Source organism: Carya illinoinensis, chromosome 3, assembly GCF_018687715.1.
Source record: "Carya illinoinensis cultivar Pawnee chromosome 3, C.illinoinensisPawnee_v1, whole genome shotgun sequence".
Taxonomy (NCBI): Eukaryota; Viridiplantae; Streptophyta; class Magnoliopsida; order Fagales; family Juglandaceae; genus Carya; species Carya illinoinensis.
In genome coordinates this window covers 25143292-25161000 of record NC_056754.1, presented here as the reverse complement: position 1 = coordinate 25161000, position 17709 = coordinate 25143292, and the positions used below count along the sequence as shown (strand labels likewise).

At 37.0% G+C, this 17709-nt stretch overlaps 2 long non-coding RNA genes and 1 pseudogene across 2 annotated transcripts; all 3 read left to right on the top strand.

Annotated features, from left to right (window-relative positions):
• Positions 1-1885: 1885 nt before the first annotated feature.
• Positions 1886-4197, top strand: LOC122304656 (annotated as a pseudogene).
• A 4456-nt stretch (positions 4198-8653) lies between these two features.
• LOC122303944 lies at positions 8654-11432 on the top strand. The gene is made up of 2 exons (XR_006240864.1): positions 8654-9141; positions 10637-11432. It is a non-coding gene; the product is annotated as an uncharacterized LOC122303944 (long non-coding RNA).
• Positions 11433-12228: 796 nt separating this feature from the next.
• Positions 12229-15852, top strand: LOC122303943. Its single transcript, XR_006240863.1, has 2 exons — positions 12229-13370; positions 14145-15852. It is a non-coding gene; the product is annotated as an uncharacterized LOC122303943 (long non-coding RNA).
• The last annotated feature ends 1857 nt before the right edge of the window (positions 15853-17709 follow it).

Below are 17709 nucleotides of genomic sequence, written 5' to 3'. Positions count from 1 at the left end.
TTTGTTTTCCCCTTTTATTTTATTCCCCCTCCATTGCTTCATAGCTTTTCTTTTTCTATTCAAAACAACAGCCTCATCATCATCTCTCACGCCCTTTGCTCGAGCTCTTCTCTTCCATGCCCCCTTCTTGTGTGTCTTATTTTTTGTCATCATATTCTCTTTTATTTGTAAGCCCGCCCCCTTTTTCTCTAACAAATCATTCTCTCCCATTTTTTCAGCCACCCCACCCTCAATGATATCATCTAACCCTTGGCTTAATATCTCTTCATTCCCATTCTCAATAAATCCAATTTTTCATGAGAGAAATAAGCACATCAAGTTGGATTGTCACCTAATTCGGGACAAGATTCAAGAAGGCAGCATCACCACCTCTCATGTTCCTTCCAACAGCCAACTAGCTGACATGTTTACTAAAGCTCTACCTTCATTTCTTGTCAAGTTACATTTGTCCAAGATGGGAATAGAAAACCTCTATTCTTCATCTTGTGGGGGGCTGTTACATAATAAAGAGGATGCTACATGTCGTTTAGATAAAGGATAGTTCATTTATTGTATTTTGATTATTTGCCTTTTTATATCTTTTCTTTATTCTAGGTAAATATATTTGATTGTAATATTAGGAAATAATTTTCTGTTAGTTTGTTAGCACACAGTGCCTATATTAGGCGTACTATTCTGTACAGATACACACGAATGGAAAATGATTCTCGCAGGAGACTTTATGCAGGTTTCGCATAGGGATGTCTACGCGGATAATTAAACGGTACGTTTCACATGAAGTTTCATTCAACGAGATCTCATCCTCTGTAGAAGCTCCCTCTTCCATCTCCATCCTTCCTCTATCTCCTGATATTCCCCAAACTCTTTTCATGTTTCTGAGACCTAACCTCTGCATCTCCCTCCTCCATTGTTTACTGTCGTCCATCTTCAAAGTGCAGCCAAGACCCAAGATGGGTTTAAGAACCAGAAACATACCTGAGAGCCAAGACCCAAGGCAGTTAGTTTTTATGGGTAATTATTTATCATTTATCATCCTCTACAGTCCTTCTAGAAGTGCAATTTCTCTCTCTAAACTTTCTTTCTCCATGAAATACTTTTCCTTTTTTTTTCTTCATGCACGCATATTCAGAATTTTGTATTCCTATCTATATGATTTTTGATGCATTAGCTATCGCCATCCCATACGACTTTTTTTCCCATTTCTTTGCAATCACCACCTCTCTCTCTTGCTTAGCATCTCTATCACTCGCTCTCTCTAACAATGCCTTTGACCTTTTACAATACTTCTTTCTGGTAATCGAAAAACACACACTTCGTCTCAAGAGTTCAAGTCCAAGACCCGTTTCTCTCCCTTCTTTCGCATTACTCGCTCTATCCTTCCCTCTAACATTTCCCGGTGTACAAGCAAGTTCTAATAGCCTTATCTAGCACAAAGCAAAGGTTCTCTCTCCCTATCTTTCCTTGTTTGTACACAATGTCTAGCATGTTCAGCTTAATATTTTAATAGCTTTGTTTTTTCCTATCAATTCCCCATACATACACGACTTGTTTTGGTTCTAGGTTCCGCGTGTTTCATAAATTTCTATTGTTGTTGTAAATTTCTGCGACATTTGATTGCAGTCACTACCTGGGTATTTCATGAATTTGTTGATCATTGACACTCTGCTACTCAAGAGGCTTCTGATCCTCAGATCATGGCTTCTGAGCCTCCACTTTTGATCTCGTCTCCTAAAACTCCCAGTAACCAAGACCTGAATACTGCACCCGTATTGTTAGATCTCGCTAAATCCAAATATGGCCAGCCTAAATCATTTTCCAAGATGGAACTAAAAAACCTAGTTGAAAACTCCTCTAGTCTGAAATCCAATTTCAACTCCTAATCCCAATGAAGTATTGTGTCTATTCAATCCCAAAGATGACTCCGACACAGACAACTGGTGGAGGTAGAGATCTGAAAAATCTGATGACGGTGGGGTGGGTGGTGGAGGAGTGCAGCGTAGCCTAGCCGAGGATCGGGTCGTGAAGGAACGTGAATGAGGGAAACAAACGGGCAAGAATGATGAAGGCTCTATTCGTGTTTCTAAGTTCCAGTTCAGTTCACATGCTTCATCTTACCCCTTTTTTTTTCGAAAAGTCTTATTGCAAGCGACTTGCAGATGGAACGGTGCACCAATGCTGACGTGGATTAAATGAAACGGAGTGTTTCATCTGAAGTGGGAAGAGAGGAAATTAGCTTGCCTCATGCATTTTTCCTTTTTGGTTTTTTCCTCTTTTTTCATTTTGAACTTCTCTCAGCTCTCTTCCTCGTCTGAAACTCCTAATCAAAATCTCCTCCCATCAAGTTGCCCCCAAACTCACTCTCGCTGAAGACTGAAGCTCGAAGACTCTGTGATTTTTTCTTCATTTTGATCATTGCTGTTCATGGACTCTGCAGCGTAGATCTGAGGAGTTTGGGAAACTCTAAATCGAGTTTCGATATGTGGTACAGTTCTCTTACTCTTTTGCTTCTCTATTTTGGGTTTGTGCATTGCAAAGTTTTCCTTGGATTTCTCTTTCATTTGTTCCTCTATTTTCTAGGTTGTGTTTGGGTTTAGAGAAATTTTTAGATATTAGGGTTTTAAAATTTTTAGATATTAGGATTTTAAAACTAAGACTCAATTTTCATATATTTCTCACTGATTTCTTTTCAACCAAACAAGCACTTAATTTGATAACATGGAAAAGAAAGTAATTGGCTAACTGTCGGTGAAAAGGCAGGATCCTATGTTTCCTAAAGCATTTAATTAATGACATGAATCTTCCCACGCAGAGAAAATAGACACTTAAATCTTATCGAAATAATTCAAAATTTTTGCAGGTCAAGAAGATTATAGTAGGTTGAGGCCGTTAAGTTACAGAGGAGCTGATGTTTTCCTTCTCTGCTTTTCTCTCATAAGTGGGCCTAGCTTTGAGAACATAGCAAAGAAAGTAAGCTTGTTTTTTTTCTTTTTCTCTTTCTCCATTGAATTCTTCTTTTGATTCTCTCTCATTGACCTAATGTTCTACCAAATGTATATACTGATCAAATTCTTAAATGTCTTTCTGCTTGTTTCTTTTTCCTTGTGCGTCTTATTATGTTGGAACAGTGGGTTCCAGAGCTGAGACACTGCCCCATCAGTGCCCATTGTTCTTGTGGGGACCAAACTAGGTGATAGATTCTTTGCTTTATCAATTTGTTAGTTATGTAAATGCATGTTGCCATAACTTTTCCCTTGCTTTAATACTCTAAATAATCGAGTATGCTTGGTGGAAGACAAAAACTAAAGAATCAAGAAAAGTTCTTTTCCTATAGAATTTTCAAGATTTTCTTGTCTGTCACATGGATGCATAAGTTTGGTATACATAGTTTTTCACAGAACAACAATTCATGCCCTTTCTTCCTTGGTTTTTTCATGCTTGTGTCTTGTTATTTTCTATTTAATGTGGTTCAATTAATGGCAGATCTAAGAGAGGATGAACAGTTTCAATTAAATTATCCTGGGGCATGTACGATTTCTACAAAACAGGTTGGCTATGCACTCTGCCATTGTTTAAAGTTTTTTTTTTTTGTTTATTCTTCTGTTAGCTACACTATTGCATCTCCACATTCAAAACTGTACATAAATCTACTTTTCATCACCAACAGAAAGCATGGGGAGCACATCGATCATTTTATCAAAGGGTTGTACAACTGCATTGGATTGTATGGTCCTTAGTTTGATGTTTATGTACCCTTGATTTGCTTATGCTGAAACAAACATAGTCAAAAACTAAATGCAATTAGTCAAGAATTTTGTTCCCTTTTAATAAAAGATTCTATATACCTCTTTCAATGCCAGGGTGAAGAACTAAAAAGGCAAGTTGGAGCAATAGCCTACATAGAATGCATCTCAAAGATGCAACAGGTATGAGATTTTAGTTCAAACTTGTTGCGATGACAATTCCCAGTTGGGTCACTGTCACATACTCTTTTCTTGATAATTGAATCCCTTTTCAGGGCATAAAAGCATGTTTTTTTTTTTAATTGTAAGCCATTTTTCCAAGAATTGTGACATGAAAGTTTACTGATGAAACGTGCAGAATCTGAAGGCTATCTTCGATACCTCAATCAAGTAGGTTCTTGATCCTCCAAAATCCAAAAAGCCAAAGAGAAAGCAGAGGACCTACATTTTTCTGTGATCAATATTCTATTGTTCATGGTTTTAAGCCAATTAAGGATGATGATTACTCTCATTTTTCTCTATTTTTGGGTCCATGTATTGCAAAGTTTGCCTTGGATTTCTCTTTTATTTGTTCCTCTATTTTCTAGGTTGTGTTTGGGTCTAGAGAAATTTGTAGATATTAGGGTTTTAAAACTAAAGATTTTATCTTTATTCAGATTTTATCTTTGTGGTGAGTTCCATACCCACGCATGCACATGCTACTATTATCTACGACAATGATCAAATCTGAGATGAACATGTATGAACTTTTTCATGAATTGTCTCTACTGCATATATATATATATATATATATACATATTTATCTATATATATTCATTCCAATTTTTTTTTAAAAAAATTACTTGTTATTTGGAGTATTAATTGTTAATGCTATGTAATGTAGTCTTGAAAAGGGAGTTTGAGGTTCAGAAAAGGAAGGATGAAGCCTTGAGAAATGAGTATCGGCTTCAAAAAAATGAGGATGGGCTGATAAAACCAATGACCACATGAAGCATTTGATTTTATGGAAACAAATATCTTCTCTAAAAACAGAAGGGGGTCAAGTCTTCAAAAGAGTTTGAAGTTCAAAAAATGGACTGGAGATTGATTACGATAATCGTTTACAAACTACTTTGGCAACACTGAGGGGGCTTTCTCAAAAGGCCTTCCATTATAGTATAGGATTTGTAACCAACAGTTATGGTGAATAGATGTAAAGACAATGTATTTGAGAATGCTTGGTTGTAAACATTACTCTCTTGATTGTAAATATTTTGTACTTCAGAATGAATAAGCAGTGGCAGTTTTGCATTTTATCTTCATGTGGCAGTTTTGCAAAGTGGTATTTTTATCTCTACCAATTTTGAGGCCTCCACTTATTCTCCTAATAAATTGTACATATGTTGATTCAAACTGCCGGATTCAGGACATATTAGATTTACAATTGAGATGATAGACAGTTCTTCACCCTGCATACATACGGCATATACTTTGCTTATCAACTGATATGTTATCAATTTTGCTTACCAAACTTTGCTTATCAGTTTATACATATAGTTTATACTTTGCTTGACAAATTGTGCTTATCAAGATAGATCAGTTTAAAATTTTGGAGAATCTTCTTCAAAATTCTCACAATGCCCCATACATGAATGAAAGGAAATCCACCAGCTCAGTTTCCAAACTAAAACAACAACAAAGTATTGTACTTCTCTAACTTGAGTGTAAACAAATACAACAACAAAGACAAAACCAACTCCCAAGGCAACTATTTGGCTACAATTATTTCCGTAAATCTTTAGTTCTGCAGGTGTCCAGAGTGTTGTCCAATCCCATTTTCGATCTCTATCATTATTTCTACCCAAAAAAGAAAAAAAAAAATAGAGAAACATATATGAGGGATGGATTAAACTTCCATTAAAGGATAATTATCATAAATGATTAGACATAACATAGAAAGGAATCAAATACTCCAACCTGAATGGTTTGACCTCAAATCCAACAATCCTTGATAATTATGTCACTGGATCTTTGTGAAACTTTATAGTAAATGCTAAGTGATTGTGGATAAAATGCTTTTCTTCCTTGCTCTGCAAATAATTAAATTTCAAAAAAGTCAAAATTGTTTATAGAACCACATTAGTAAACGTTTTGGCTTGATTGTTTAAAAAATGGTAATTGCACGAGCACTTACCCCTACATATTGTCCTCTGAGACCCACATGGAAGCCATGCTGATAGACTACTGAATTCTCCTGATTAGGCCTTCTTATAGGTACAACCAAGGGAAGATTATCCAAAATCCTGAAAAACATAACAAAAACAATCAAAAAATTATGCGATACAGTTAACAAATTGCTGTCTACATTCGATTATAATTCACATTCAAATCCAATAAACTACTTCCTTACATATTCACTCGATACTCATCATCTATCTTTTCCTTGAACTCCTTTGTAGTTTTTGCATTAAGAGTTTTGACGACATACGATATTGCACACCTGCAGTTCTCTCATTCGAAACTGAAACAAAACAACAACAACAAAAATTGTTTGGCAGCTTACCAAGCAAACACAAGAGACAAAATGAGAGGACAAATAAATTTCTCAAAAGACTCATGCCATTTGTACAAGATCTACCTATGCATCTCATGCCAGGAAACAGGGATAGTTTCATCCAACACAGGGAGATCAGGTACATTAATTGTACATTTTTTTCTGCATTTGTTATTTTTGAAAATTCTCATATGATTTTACATCTAACTTTCAAGGTCACAAATTTAGACTTCGATTGACTAGATTTAAAATTCATTCACATGCTGAGTTTTTTTTTTTTTTTTTTTTATAGGTGTTATTAGCATGACACTCTAACCATCTGAGCTAATAGGCCACATAAAAGGAAAGGAAAGGCAAGTTGGAATATTTTATCCATCATATTTCTCTATAATTGTTGAAACGGCTCTAAATTAGTTTCTATATATATCCTGAAATTTTAGCATGTCTACCAATTGGCCAACATTCACTCTTCCTCCCACCAAACATCCATGAAAATATGTGATCATGTTTTTAGTATGTTTGACTAAAGGAGTGAGTAAATAACTAACATTTATTTGGTTGGACATGGCCATCCTTTCAAAATCCATGCATACTCCCGCATCATAACATCTTCTCACACTAAAATTGCAACATTCACAAACGAAAAAGACATCTAAGAACCTATCATCTACTTCCAAAAAGCATCAAAATTGACTTTTGCAGCATATCCAAACGCCTAACATAATTTTCTTGTTACTAATATTCCGACAGGACACAAAATCATTCCCACTCCAAATGTCGTTCCTTTCCTTGCTATAATTTCCTCTTCCAACTGTCAATGAGACAAAAATGCTTAAAATCATTTATTGAACTTTGTTATAGAGAGCCATTCCACGTTCAGTTTTCTGCCACTCTGCAGGGAAGCCACTCATTTCAGTCCCTATACATTCTAGTTATACCCCAAGCAACAAAACGCACATCACTCATTAAGCCAAATTACCCACACAAAAAGCACAAGACAAGTCCATAAACAATCACAAGTTTCACTCGATCAATTTACATCACACAATTCAAATGCAAAAGTCAAAAAATTATTATAAAATCTTTCATACTGCTAGAGATAAAATAAAAAGAATAGAAGAACAAACCTAACCTTTCCGATTGTTCTTCTCCTCCTCCCCATCCTCTTCCTTAGCGTCAACCATGGTTTGCACGCTACCATCGCCATCGTCCGGATATCGCACCACGACGACGGGATAGACGTAGTGGTGGATGCAATAATCACTAATGCTGCTGAGCTTACCATCACTGCCGCATCGCGCCGCACCAAATCCCCTACTCCCCATGATGACGACATTGAGGCCCAGCCTCTCAACCTCCAGACATAGCCTCTCCCTCATATCATGGTCCTTCACGATGTGGATCTTGTACGGGATCTGCACCTCCCACAACGGCCTCACTAGATCTACGGCTTTCAACGCTGTGAATGCATCAAAATCGTCCTCCAACTTTTGCTCGGACGCTTTGGTGGGGGTGGTGGTGCCGTCCTCGTCAACAACTAATCACATGGATGGGTGGCGAGGGGAGGTAGGGTGGTGGATTTGATGGATGGGAGCTGAGGGTCGAGGTCAAAGGAGGAGTCTTGCTACTACTGTTGGGATGCATTTGGTCAACACATGGACAGATTGATCTAAGTGGATTTTAGAGAGGAAAGGGTTTCTAGAGTGATGGATACTTCTGCGAAACACCGAATGAGTGTTTGACAGTGTGTGAGAGTAAGCTAAGTGCGTCAAAGGCGAGCTCTTTACTTAAAAGGAAAAGTCTTATTATAGGCATGAAGCGGACCAATCGCAGAGACAAATGAGAGATGAAAATAGAGAAAGTGAGAGATGAAAATGGAGAAAGTGAGACAAGAGTTGGTCGCGACACTGAAAATGGTGGAGGAAATCTGTGAAGTGAACTCAGAGGATGTGGTCGCGGAGGACGTGCTCGCAGAGACTACAACAGACGAACGGGAGAGATGAGACAAATCTTCACGTTTCGTTTTTTTCCCTCTTTTTACTGTTTTACTTCTTCTTCTTCTTTTTTACTTGCCACATCATCAATATTCTACATTTTCGTCCGCGGTATGCTTGCATATAGAAGAACTCTTTTTTTTTTTTGTTTCTTTACTTATATTATTTGCAGTCTAACGTGGCATAATAAGTGATTCGTGCGCCAATCATGTGCCAACTTCCCTGCCTGTAACTGCACACGAATATACTTGAAAGAGTTTTGCTATATACAAGCACAGTCGCGTACTAATCTGTGTACCAATATTGATTCATTCATACTTAAAATTTAAATTAATACTGTTTTCAATAAAATCTACTTTTTAACCAATCATATAACATTGGTGTATAGAGTAATGCACAATTATGCTTCCAACTATATTTTTCCTAGTTGAAAAAGTTCCTCCCAGACTCTGCTCTGCAACCTATCTTCTTCCTCTGTTCATTTTTTGTTCCTTACACATCCACGCCAATTCCATTCATCCATGGTGTACAAGGCAATCCTCTCGGCCTCTTAGTTACCTTTATCGACGTCGTCGACCGCGCTACTGGGCCATTCGGGGAGTTGCAGAGCCCTACCTATGGGGAGAGAAGTAGCAGCAACAGCTTCTGCTCCTGTGCAGAAGACCCAGATCTTCAACTTCAACCTTAAAATCTGCTGCAACAGTTTCGGTCTCTGGTTCTCCAAATCAATTTTTATTAAATGCAAAAACAACAATGAGGTCTGAAGCTGCTCCACTGCCTTAACTCGATCCTCTCTTGAACCACGAGATGTGCCTCGTTTGGCTGAGAATTTCATCACCTATGAAGATGCGGCAGTGTCTTTCCATTTCTAGTGGTAAGCACATTTCCCATGTCACCTTTTACAGTTTATGTTGAAATTCGAGTGCGCAGTATACTTTTGAAGGTAATTGTGAGGTATGTGAGGTCTTTATACTTTGTTTGTAATCTCTGGTGGAGGTTAATGGAAAATTCGTATGGGGTTGCAAGTTTCAGTAGATACGAACCTTGCTCCTCAACTGCTTGATTTTTTCCCACTTAAAGGTGTTTTCTGGCCCTTTGATAGAGGAATAGAAATAACTCCTATGGGAATGAATTGTAATGGCTAGGACGCCATTGAGCTTCTGATGAACCCCTCATATGAGGTGCAAGTGGCACCTTGTAATTATTTAGCATTCACCCCTCTGCTACTTGATATTACAAATTTACATGTGGTGCCAAGTGTTATTTTGCTATTGTTGGTGGTGGCCCAACTGGCATGGAGTTTTCTACAGACCTTCATGGTTCTGCAAGAAGGATTTAGTGAAACCATATCTTGGGGCCAAGGACTTGGTCAAAATAACACTTCTTGAGCCTAGAGACCAAATCCTCAATATGTTTGACAAAAGAATCACAGCTTCTGCCAAAGAAACGTTCAAGTTTGTTGTTATCTTTGTTGTCTATATTGACCTGGTGGTAGGTGGTAATGTGCTAGCTATACTTATAGCTTTGGGGTGGCCTGCTTCAAGTCCAAGAGACCTTGATCCTTGGCAATCCAACCTTCTATGGAATTTAGGTGTACTTCCTATGCCACGTGTGGGCTTTCTCATCTTTGGAGGTGTTTGTGATGTGGGGAACCAGGCATCAAAATTCCCTGAACTAGAAGCCTTGACTAGACTTGACTTTGTGGCTAACCATTTGTTGGTAGGGGAAGTGGTGGACTTAAAGTAGGTGTTTGATATAATGGATGTAGACCAAAGGGCAAGATAAACCATGATGAGCTTAAAGCTTGGCCAATAGATTCCTGATGCAGATCTTCAAATACTAATGGAAGCTACTCATGTTGGTGGTAATGGAACTCTCAATTATGGAGAGTTTGTTGTAGTTTCAGTTAACCTTAAAAGGATGGGCAATGATGATCATTCACACAAAGCTTTTGCATTCTTTGATCAAAACCTGAGTGATTACATAGAAATTGAAGAGCTACGGGAGAAATTCTACAATTATGGGAAAATTGCTAGCCTGGTTATAGAAAAGGGAGACAATGGAACTTCCAAAGGTTTGGGCTTTGTACACATCAACATAACATCTGTTGTCGTGTTTGTTGTTATTGCTTCATGCTTCTTGGTTACTCTATACAAACTTATGTTCTTCTGGTTCTTTGAGCTCTCGGTTCTCCTTTTGGGCATAGGCAGTATAAGGGCTTGCAAACTTGATTGGTTGCTTTATTATTGAGCATTTGCTGTTGTTTGGGCAACTTACCAAGTTGTCTCATTTGTCTGAATCGGTCTTGTATACTTGCAATTGCATTGATACTCATTGTTCCTCAACTTGTACATGTTTCCAATCTCAAGATGTGTGTCAATCCACCAAATGTTGACATGGTGGGGCATACTGGTGATATTGATGCTACAGTTGTGGCTTGCAAGGCTACTAATGAGGCTATCAAGATGATTCTTGATGTAATAAAGCAAGAGAGAGGAATTTATGTTGAAACTGCATAATCATATCTTGAAAAGTCAGTTACAAATGTTATGATTGTTGTTAACAATGAGGAGAACCCAAACACCGCATTACATGCACTGAGTTACTTTCAATAGAGGTTGGAACCAAATAATGGCCCTTTGCAGGGAATGATTTCTGTGGGAAAGCTACTGCTTGTGAGGTACCTCACTGCTGCATCTGTGTTGTCTTGGGCAAGCTGGGATTGACTCACCAAGGGAAATGATCTTAATGAATATTTTCTAGAGTCAAAATTGTGTTAAATTTTCAACCATGTTTTCGGGTTGGAGTTAGTAGTTATAAAGTGGATGGATATGTATATAATATTGTTGAGGTGCTCTCAACCTAGAGGACAACGTTCTTTGAAGGGACGGCAATGTAACAAGCCTAATTAACTTGGGCTCAGCCCAAGCCCATGGGCCACATTTACCTTTTACTCTTACTTCTTTTTTCCCATGTGTTTTTACTTTAGATTATTGTATGGGCCTTTAGTTGTAACAGGTGAGCTTAGTTAACTAGTTTGCAGATTGTGGTTTTATTATCTTGTTGCTACTTTTTAGCCCAAGCCCAGTACGTGGGTTATATGTACTGAGCAAATTTGCTCTGAAGATTTATCGAAACAGTATCAGAAAATTTCATTTTTCCTTCTATCTTCTTCTTCTACCCGGAGGTCCTCAACCTCGAAGTGAGATTATTATACACCATGTAGACCCCGCGTAATTCAAAACAAATAGAAATAGTGATGTCCATAAAATAAGCACTTATATACACACACGGGTATTTCTCACATGAGAAATTCTTCTTATAGGGCTGTCTAAAGCAAAGTTTTAAATGCCGTTTTGGTGGTCATTTCAATTAAGATATTGGAACGAAATATTTCGATACCGATACCATTTTGGGATTAATTATATATTATATATAAATAATTATATGTATATATAAACTATCAACTAATATAATAAATACATATATATGTAAATGTGTATAATGTATATATGTATATATATGGAAGAATTGAAGATTTATAAAATGAATATAAGTTTAAAAAATCAAAAATTTGAGTTGAGAAACGAAAACAAAGAAAAAAAATAAAAGAATAGAAAAATTATTAAAAATAATGATATTTAAAAAAATATATAATAAAGAGAATGAGAAGACATACTTAAAGTTACAAAAAAATTAAAATTATATAAATACATTTTATATTTGAACTAATTAAATACCATCTTAATTTAATATTTACAAAAAATGTCATTCAAGCATAAGAAAATTATAAAAATAGTCTAAAACGGAATAGGAGCCGAAATGCCGATTCTGGCAAATATGGTCGAAATTTGATTGAAATGACCGAAACAGACTGGAACGGGCCGAAATTTGGAGCAAAACAGAACAATAAGGTTTAGTGTACCAGATACTATACCGGAATGGAAAATTTTGGCCTGAATATAATGGAATTCAAAACTAAGATCTAAATCACACACCACATACTTTATTATGTGGCAAGCCGGATATGAAATTAGTGAGAGTAAATTGATTTGGTCACTCTATGCTCACACCTCCCTTTCAAGTCAGACTCTCTCTCTCCCCCTATTCTCTTGTTCTGCTTAGCACCACAACTTTCTCCACAACTTGAGGACGAATTCCTCCTCTTCCTCTCATGCTTCATTTGTGTCCTTTCCATAATCATCTCCCTATCTACATCCTGAGCAACTCCTTCTTCTGTCCTATATCCATTGTTTTCCCCAACTTTCTTGGTCGTAACTAAATCTTCACCATTATTTTTGCTCAAAATTTCAACATAACTCACATTTCTCACCCCACAAGTTCTCTGCCACTTTCCATAGAAAACCCACCTCCAATGACGGAATCATTGCCTTTTTCGGTCTCCTGTCCTAAAACCCAGCATCTTTCTCTCCCTTCTCCCCCTATCTCTTTAATCCTACCATGCTTCTTCTCCTCCTCCACAGGCTCAATTGCTTCAACTCTGCATTTCTCCTCTGCACCACATTCTTCCTCCACCTCCATTCTCGCCCGCTTTGTTTTATGTGCCATTACAAACCCAACAAACAATAAAAGAAAATGAACAGTGTTTTTTCGATCCAAGTAGAGTATATATTTCTTTATGGAGGGGTGGCTTTTGTGGGGAAAGAGTGGTGGGTCTCCTGAGCAGATAACAACTACACCACCATTGCAAGTTTCATCACACACGCTGTGAGCGTTAGGAGAGCTTTGGGGGAGAAGACGTGGGAGATTTGGATGTTTGGAGATTTTGTTTGTTTTTGCATTGCAAGGGTGCATATTTTGCTTTGAAAAAAGGCTGGCATCGATGTGCTGACCGTGCAAGTTCCTGTAGTATAACTCTGTAAGTAGTAGGAGCCCAACGTGAAAAGGATTTACTCTAGCCACAAAATTACAAATGGATAGAAACGAGGGTACGTGTAGACCACATGAAAATAGCTCTTATGCATATCATTTTTGCGATAAGGCCCTGCAACCCATCTCTTCTAATTAGACCAACCGTGGATTCTCCGGCCCATGAAGACATCAATCACCAAGATGCAGCCCATTGATATTGAACGTAGTACGGTATAACTTCAAGAGCCCATTAGCTATTTAAAGTTAACACCAATATTTATATTTATACACTATGACAAAAGAGACTTATCTTTTTGCACTGGTTTTGTTAGCATTGTGCAAACCAAATACCCCTCCTAAATATCAAGCCATCATTTTGTGTGTAGTATAGTTTTGCATAATATATTTTATCACAAAGCATATTTTTGCACTGCATAATAGACTTCAAAATCTAGAAAAATTTATCGGACATCTTGTGATGAACTATTTATTGAATACACTTACAGTCTATTTGAGAACATAATTGTTTTAAGATATTTTTAGACTATTTTACTAACTATTTCATTATTATTTTTAAATTATTTTACTATTATTCAATATTCTGAGATGTTCTTATTATTCAAACGCTCTACTAATCTTTTTTTATTCAAACGTATAACATTATGTCCATGAGAACGGGGCACATGCCCTCCTACTAGTAAATTACAATACAAAGATTAAATTATATAATATAACGTAATATAATATTATAATATAGCACAATATTTAACTTCAACAAAGCCCTAGTTTTAGAGAGAGACTCATTCTCTCTAGAAACCACCACCAAATCAAAACATGCATAGATGGAGGAACAGCTAGCTCCTCCTCCCTCCTTCATCCCCCCTCTCTCTCCTCTCGAGTTTTCTTCTTTCCTTTTTCTTTTAGTTGTTTTTTCAGGACTAAGTATGGCAGTAAGCCGATCTATTGCTCTCCAACATTCAATGACCACCATTTGCCCTACTACAGGTCTTTCAAGACACCGATCCTTCAGACGGGGGAAGAATTTCACCAAACAGCATTGTGCGTGAGCCACACATGCGGTTCAAAGTGGGCGCGTGAAACCCATGTGCCTTTACTAAGGGTGCTCTTCTGCCGTTACGTACGGCTTTTCTGGGTCTAAAGCCACCGGTTACTTCAAACCTGACTAACCTCCATACTTCCAGGAGGGCACATGGCTCTCACACGTCATCACAGTCATTTTGTTTGTAATTTTTTTCCTCCAATGTTGAAAATATGGATCTATGTCTTTTCAAAATGTAATTTATTTTTTTTTCATGTATTTTTAATTTTTATTATATCTTTTGTTTTAAAAAAAAAACAAAGTTTCTTGAACTTTTGTTCATAGAGTGTGTTCTCTATTCTTTCTTAAATAAAGTATGGAGTTTGTTAACTCTGTCTTAAACAGAGTTGTGTTATCTCTTAGATAGAGTTGTGTTATCTCTCAGACAATGGTCTTTAGAAGTTCGCAGCATGGACTAGGCCTGCAACACGATGTGTAATAGATGGGTTCGTGACCAACCCGACCCGAATGCCTCCAATTAAGGCGCCAAACTGATCCAATCCGATCCGAACAAAATAAAATCGGGTGGACCCGTATGACCCGACCTTCGCAAATAAACATGAATATATGTTTTCCATGCTTCCAGAAGGTAGAAACAGAAACTGATTCACAAACTTAAAACCATGTAAATTTGGATTGTAGAGGAAGATATATACACACATACAAAGGAGAGGAAGAGAGAGAAGTGGTTTTGGGATCGAAGGAGAAGATCTCGAGCTGAGAAGGAGAGGCATCCTCAAGCTTCGACCTGCGCAGCACCACCAAATTCACTTTATCGGGCCCTTGAATCCATGAACCACACATAACCAGACCCTGGTTCGACCCGCCACCATCCATTAACCAAATTTCCCAAAGTGAAAGAGAGAAACTGTCGACGTTGTGGTTGCAAAACAGAGAGAGAAGCCATCTGGTGACATCACGATTATCATGGGTTCCCCCAACTCGCTACTCAAGACCCTTCCACCCACCGACCAAATTTTCCACAGCGAAAGAGAGAAACCATCGATGTTGTGGTTGGAAAACAAAGAGAGAAGCCATATTCCCTCGACTTACTGCTCAAGACCCATCTATCGTCCATCGACCAAATTTCTCAAAGTGAAAGAGAGAAACCATCGACGTTGTGGTTGAAAAATAGAGAGAGAAGCCATCTGGTGACATCGCGATTCTCATGGTACTTTCTCTCGTGAGCCAGTTATTAGCCAAATACGGAATTTTGGTGCTCATATCAGGCAAGAAGGATGGTGTCGTTGCTGTTGGCGTTCATGTTGGCCAGAAGGACGTCGAGCTAGTCACCAGAGGGCTTGAGGCTGAGTGGGCGAAGAAGAAGGTTAAGTCAGAGTGAGCGGCTACTGGCTAGGGTTGAGTGAGCGAAGAAGGTTTGACTCCAACTATACGAACCCGTTATTAGTCAGGTTGGAGACCCGCTCAATATAATAACCCGAAAAATATGGGTCGGTTCGGATCATCCTCACCAGTTCCAATGGGTCTTCGGGTCACATGCACACCCCTAGCATAGACTAGACCATGTTAGTCACAGATATGTATTAGAAAAAGCTATTAATATTATAATTGACTTATAATGTATATTTCAGGTCAAGGTTATAATGTTTGTTATTAATTAATGTAATATGTTTTATCATTAAAAAAAAAAAAAAACTTAAAATTAAAAAAAAATAATAATAACTTCAACAAGAAGAATGTGGCATCCACCATTGATCACAATCCTAGAAAACCCCCAGCATTACCAATCATTGTAAAGATAATCTTGAAATATAATATATGTTAGTGAAATACACAATAATATAATAAAAATTTCAAGAAAATTAATATTCAAATAAAACCAGTTTGAATTAAGGTACGAAAATATCGCTCTCTTTAACGAGATTCAAACTCTTTATGGTGTATAAAGTCTTAAACTAACCAGTGCAGCAGAACTTCTCCTGACTTAACTCCTCCAGGATATAACAACCCAACTAATTGTCGTATAACCCAAACTAACTCTGCACAAGTGGTTGAACTAAAAGTTCCACCAAAAGAACACATTTCTTTCATATAGAAAAACTCTAAAAAACTATAAACTCATTAAACTTATTTTTCTTCTCTCACTTATCCAAGGTAAATTTTTTTTTCTTACTCGTATGTCCAGTAACAACCAAATAAACTAACATATATATAATTTATTGGACAAAAAAGCAAACGGCCTGGACTTAAACGGGAAAGACAAGAAAAGCAACCAACTTAAATAACCCTCTTAATAACCTTCAAAGCAAACGTTAAAGAAATAAACAGTAACATGCCCGTTAAAAACAACTTAAAGGTATCTTTACCTTTGGCACTTGAATGCTGTCATTTATGTGAAGGAGAGCAACGGCAAAAATAAATATTATTAAAAAATATTAATATTCCTCCACTTTTTTTTAATAATAAAAAATAAATAAAGATACTTCCAGATAAAGAATGATTATTATACATCATGAAGATATGCTCTGCATTGAACCCTCACTTAATAAAATAACAACTTTTACTCCTAAGTCAGTAGTAATCTCATACTTGAACTATGACTGTTTAAGGGAAATAAATAATTATTACTCACACATAACAATCCAAGTGTTGTAATGAGCTTTATTAGCCAGCACATTACGGCCTTGTGCTAATCCCATTTCATGAGTGCATTTGAGAATAAACCCAAATCGCATAAAGAGTGGCCCCACTCTCACATTCACATAGGTGAAATTTGTCAAATGTGCTCATATAATTCTTACACCCTACTTATAAGAGTTACATAATTTCATTAAAAGTTTCACAAAAAAAGAAAAAGAAAAAGAAACTCATCATCCACAACATTACAGGATAAATGAACTCATATCATAGGAATGAGAAATAAAATAAATAATACATTTCTTACGACCATCATATGATTTGTTCTTCCCATTGAACCCAATTCTTAAGACCTCTAATCTCCAGGTTGGGTATCCTCATACATGGCTCATAAATTTATGGATTTTAATCTCATTCCTTTCGATGTAGTCCAAACCCTTTCTCTTGTCAAGGCCTTGGTTAGTGGATTTGCAAGATTATCACAAGACTTACTATAATCCATGTTAATAACACCATTAGTTAAATAAGATCTCACAGTACTTTGTTTTCTTCTTATGGATCTGGATTTACCGTTATAATAACAGTTTTGTACTTTACCAATAGTAGCAGTACCATCGCAATGAATTAAAATTGGTGAAACTGGTTTTTCCCATAAAGAAATCTCATATAATAAATTTCTCAACCAATTTGCTTCCTCACTTGCTGAAACTAAAACTATAAGCTCAGCTTCCATGGTTGAGTTAGCAATAATCATCTATTTTTTAGACTTGCAACATACAACACCACTACCTAATATAAAAATATAACCAGTAGTTGAAAGAGAATCACCAACAAGGTATTCCAATTAGCATCACTAAAACTTTCAAGTACAGT